This window comes from Pteropus medius, unplaced genomic scaffold, assembly GCF_902729225.1.
Source record: "Pteropus medius unplaced genomic scaffold, Ma_sr-lr_union100, whole genome shotgun sequence".
Classification (NCBI taxonomy): Eukaryota; Metazoa; Chordata; class Mammalia; order Chiroptera; family Pteropodidae; genus Pteropus; species Pteropus medius.
Window position 1 is genome coordinate 1,385,930 of NW_024350921.1, and position 5,901 is coordinate 1,391,830.

Sequence of the window (5,901 nt, forward strand, 5' to 3'; positions counted from 1 at the left end):
ACTCCAGGTCCAAATGGCTTAAGAGTGGGTTTTACCAAGCATTTAAAGAATAAATATTACCATTCTTACAGATATTAGGAAAAAAAGAGAGGAAAGTCCAAACTAATTTTAAGAGGCAGTGTCACTTTGATATCAAAACTTACTAGAGACATTATAAGAAAGGAAAATTACAGGTCCTTCTTAGTGATGATCATAGATGTAAAATTTCTAAACAGAATAATATCACAAATTATAAAAATGATAATCCATTATGACAAGTTGGGCATATTCCAGGAATATAAAGTTGACTTAACATTTGAATATCCATCTATGTAATTTATTAACAGGATAAAGGAGAAAAATCATATGATCATCTGCACAGAAGCAGACATTCTTAAATAAAATTGGACATTCATTCATTATTTTGGAAACACTCAGCAAACCAGCGACAGAATAAAACTTTCTTATCGCGAAAGGGTCTCTAAAGAGCCTAGAGCAAACACCATATTTAGGGTGAAATGTGAAAGCTTTCTCTTTGAGATCAGAAAATAATAGGAGTTTTCCTATCATCGTTTCTGTTCAATTTGTACTTGATGTACTCAAATAGTAGGCTAGGGTAAGAAAAGTAGCGTGGTAATTGGAAGGAAATAAATAAAAGCCACAGTGATATGACATCAATATGACTACATGTGGAGAAATTTTAGATGAATTTATAGATAAATTATTACAATTAATAAGTTCAGCGAGAGAACTGAACAGTATATGCCTTAGTTAATCCAGGCTGCTATAACAAAATTCCATAAACTGGGTGGGTGGTGTAAACAGCAGACATTTATTTCTCACAGTGCTAAATGCCAGCAAGTCCGAGATCAAAGTGCTGGCTGATTTGATTCTGGGTGAAGGCTCTCTTCCTGCCTCAGGCTGTGTATTCATAGAGCCTTTCCTTGGTTGGTGCCTTGGCATGTGAGCACAGAGTTGAGGAGAGGGGAGAGGTAGATATCTCTAGTTCTCTTCTTATAAGGGCACTAATCTTATCGTGAGTGTCTACCCTAATGATGTCACTTAAATCTAATTACATCCCAAAGTCTCTCACTACCATAATCCCATCATATTGGTGGTTAGGGTTCAACATATGGTTTTGAGGGTGACATGAATATTTAGTCTATAAAACACACAAATATATAAATAAAAAGTACTTACATACTATATAAAATATTTATAAATAAATGCATTTTTACTTACCAAAGATCATTAGAATATTAAAACGAAAAAGATATAATTGGATGACATAGTTATATCTAAAATACCTTATTGAGGGAAATTAAAGAATAGATGTAAATGAGTGGAGGATGTATCAAGCTTGTGAATTGCAAGGCCCAATTTCATAAATATGCCAATTGATTACGAACTGACCTAAAGTTTCAAGTAATTTCAATCAAAATTCAATGTTAATTTTTGTGGAACTTTATTGTTTTATTTTACAATTTCTATGAATGCAAAAACCTAAGAACAGCTAAAGCATTACTGGGAAAAAATAACAAGTTCGTTGAACTTACTAGACATGAGACTCAAAAAAATTACGCCTTAAGATGATGTGTTATTATAGCAAAGATAGATGATTTTATAAATGAAGTAGAATGGATTGACAATTTTGAATTTCAGAAATTCTACTCCTCAAAAAACATTCATTAAGGGATGAAAATAAATGTCACTGAGTTAGAGGATATATTTGTAATACATATAACACCAAAGTTCATATCCAAAATATATGAAGAACTTTTATGTGTCAGTAAGAGAAATACAAACAATCCAATCAAAAAATAAATGAGAGACTTGGAAAGACACCTCTCAAAAGTAGCCAATAAATCTGAAAACATAACACTCATTTGCAACCAGGAACATTCAACTACACACACACACACACACACACACACACACACACACACACACACACAAATTAAATATACCACGTAACCTCCAGAATGGCTGAGACTTTAAGACTGATAATGTTCAAGGAAAAGAAGAATATTAATTCTTATATACTGCTAACGATGGCAAATCTTTGTAGAATCACTTTGGAAAATAATTTAGGATTTATCTACTAAAGTTAAAGATAATATTACTGACTCAGAAATTACACACCTAGAAATATAGCCCCAAAATGCATGTCATATGCACATACACAAGAATGTTTTTAACAGTATTATATGTATTATCTCTAACAGGAAAAAATCCACATTGCCATCATAATAACATAGATAAATAAGTTGTGTATATTTACATAGTGACATAATACACAGCACTGTAAATGAACAAACTTACTGTTAGAAACAAAAACACGGATGACTCTCAACAGCACAGTGTTGAGCAAAGTAAGTTCCAAAACAGATGAAATGAAACCAGTATTAAGGAATAAGCATGCTCGTATGGTGCTGGCACAAAGGAAAACAGAGGCATGTCATAATGGAAGGACAGTGGTTGCCTTTGATAAGGCCAAGAAGGGGCCTCTGAGGAGTGCCAGTGTTCTATTTCTTCATCTGGCTTCATCTGTAAGTTTATTTAACGATTCATTTTCAGTTCACTGAACTCCTGAGCATGGAGTTGACTTTACAGTTCCTTCTAAATTCTTCACATCCCACGTTAAAGAAAATGGAAACCAGAAGGAAAGTGGCTGGTGCAATTATCCGTGTTGCACCTGGTTGTAATCCCACTTGATAGTAACTTGTAACACTGAGCTTCTCTATGCCTGGTGTGACCTTATCGTCATTGCCACAAATGGTCTTCCCCTCCAAAAAGCCTGTACTTCTTTGTGTTTCATCACAAATTTAAAGTGTGGTTGGGACTCAAGAAAGTAAATATCTTATGTTCGACCACCCAGTCATAATATGTGGCTATAACCTAAAGTCTTCAAATGCCAGGTTGATACCTTTGGTCCCAGTTTTAGATTTGAAGACCTAATCTTAAATTCTCAGTTTAGGTCTGGATATATCTTTATAAATCACAAGTGAGACTATTACTATGCACAAAAAAGACATGTGTGCTTCGAAGAATGTGACTAAATTATTTTCCCCCACTGAACAATTCCTTTGTATTGACTAGTATTCTCATCTGTCAAAAAAACAAAAAACAAAAAACAACTGATTGCACTAGGTCAACAGTCAGTTAACACTGCGTTGGGTACAATGAAAGCCTGATGATGGATGCTATGGTGAAGAAGAAGAGAGCAAAATCATCCTACTGTTTCAAGGAGTCTACAGTCCAGGAAACATAAGAAATACAGATGCAGCTACATTACAGAGCCCTCTGTGATAGTTTTAAAGCCGTTTTTGAAAAAAAATCAAAGTACTATTGATAGTCACCATGTGATTGGAGAAGCTTAGCAAGTGTTCATGGACAAGGTGACTGGTGAGCTCAACGCTGAAAAATGAGGGACAGCAAGCCCTCCAAAGAGAGGAATACAGTGCCATGGTCTTCAATAGTCTCTAAGCTAAAAAAGTCTATCCTAGACTCTTTTCATTCCATAACTCCGCAAGGGGACATTTTCTTTAATGATAGCCTGAATGTGACACTTTCATTTATATAGTGCAAATAAATGAACTTACTCTACAGGGACAACTTGCCACCACTGGTGTCACATGAAACTGGTTTAATCGAATATTTCAAAGAAGTATTTGCAACACTATGACAGGTGCTGTCATGCTCTAACACCTCTTTTTTATTTTTTGTTATGGCGCTCTAATAGACTAAAATGATATCACATTAATGTGATGTGAGATGACAGAGAGTTGAGAATGTAATACACTGGTCCCTCAGTCTATGTGATAAAAAGTGAATGCTGAGAGGAACTGCCAAAAGATAGACATGTAGCTTCTCCAGGTCCCTGCATATGGAAGGAAGGTTTAGGCAGCTGAGCATGGAGATACCTTCAGCTATCATACTAGAACCTGACTGTAGGGTGAGTTGCCCTGTACCTAGGCCTCTTGCTGGAGCTAATGTGGTTGGAAAGGGCTAGGCCCACAGGGAAGCTTCACAGATGCAGAGAAAATGGTCCCCCAGTGCATATTTCTCCCCAAGGGGATTCAGATGAGATTATTTGTGCTCAAACAATGGAAAGATACCTAGACTGGGAGACAGACGCCCAGAACACTAGCATTTACTTTTCTATAGTCTCTGGTACTTTACTTTTCTTGATCTCCGCTTCCTCATATGTGAAATAAAGGATTGGGATTAGAATAAATTAGTCATTGTAATTTCAAATATGTAAGAAGCCAGGCAGGTGTAAGTGTTAGGGGGTGCTTGAACTTGAGGCAAACAGGAGACAAACGAGAGCCCCAATTAAGACAGTCGAAATGTGTTTTGAACACTATTCTGGTTTTAGCAAATGGATTACTTGTTTGCAAACCCCTGCATTAAATAAACTGTAAAGTTTCTATCCACTTTAAAGTTTACATTCAAAATTTTCCCAAGGCTTTTGATAATTACATGACAACTCTATTTCTCTGTAGCTATGTAAATCTAGTATGTTGATTAATATTACATTCAGTTGGAGGTAAATGAAAAACCTTAAAGAATCACGACAAATGAAATTTCTGCCTCGCATTTATAGTAGTAGTCAGCAGACAGTTGAGGAGAGGGCTAGCAGCTCTGCTCGGCAGTGCCCTCAGGGACCCAGATTCTTTCCAACCATTCCCGAGGTGTGACCCTTGTCCCCACAGGCTTTGTTCTAGGCTGCGAGATGGAGGAAGAAAGGAAGAAACACAAAGGAAGGGCTGTCTCTTGAAGTAGGTTCCCAGAAAATGACTCATGACACTTTCTTTTTAAGTTCCATTGGGCTTTACAAGTTTAATTTCTTTTTTTTCAGCTTCATAGAAATATAATAGACGTGTTTATTTTTAGGTGAGGCAACCCTTGGTTGACCTCACAGATTGCAAGGACTTTGTCAGTTTACAATCTCTTATTTTTTATTTTTTACACCTACAGCACCTGGTCTTCCTAGGTGGTCTCCCATCCAAGTATTAACCAGGCCCAACTCTACTTAGCTTCCAAGATCAGATGGGATTGAGCTTTTTCAGGGTGACATGGCCGTAGACTACCTTTGGCATTTTAATTATGATGTGTCTTGGTGTGGGCTCTTTTGGGTTCATCTTTTTTGGGACTCTGAGCTTCCTGGGGTTGTATGTCTATTTCTTTCACCAGGTTAGGGAAGTTTTCTATCATTATTTCTTCAAATAGCTCTTCGAATTTTTGTTTTCCTTCAGGTACCCCTATGACATAGATATTTTTACATTTAATTGTGTCTCATAGGCTCCTTAGATTATTATTATGATATTGGCTTCTTTTTTCTTGCTGTTCTGATTGAGTGTCCTTGGCTTCCCTATCCTCTATATCAGTGGTTTGATCCTCTTCTTTATCCACTCTGTTGATTCCTTCTAATATACTCTTCATCTCAGATAATGTGTTCTTCATTTCAGACTGGGTCCTTTTTATAATTTTCATTTCCATTTTTATGTGTGTTTTTTTTTTTGTCACTTTGTTGAAGTTCTCACTGAATTTATCTGCATTTCCCAAAAGTTCATTGAGCATCTTTATAACCAGTGTTTTGAACTCTGCATCTGTTAGGTTGCTTGACTCCATTATATCTGGATCTCTGTTCTCTTCTCTCATATGGTTTCTGCTTCTTTGTCTTCCCATTTGACTGCCTTTCTGTGTCTGTTTCTATGTACTAAGCAAAGCTCTTAAGTCTCCCGGTCTTATTAGTGTAGATTTGTGAAGTAGGTGTCCAGCAGCACAGTTCTGGGAGGGGTTCAGCTGCAAGCCAAGTTTAGCCCCACCCTATGCTCCTCTGGGGTCACCTGTTAAGATTCAGCAAGCAATCCACAGATGCTCTGCTTATAGTTGCCTCACAAGGCCATTCCAGAAACC

At 36.7% G+C, this 5,901-nt stretch overlaps 1 pseudogene; it reads right to left on the minus strand.

Annotated features, from left to right (window-relative positions):
- Window positions 1-4,950: 4,950 nt before the first annotated feature.
- Window positions 4,951-5,069, minus strand: LOC120584476 (uncharacterized; annotated as a pseudogene).
- Window positions 5,070-5,901: the final 832 nt, after the last annotated feature.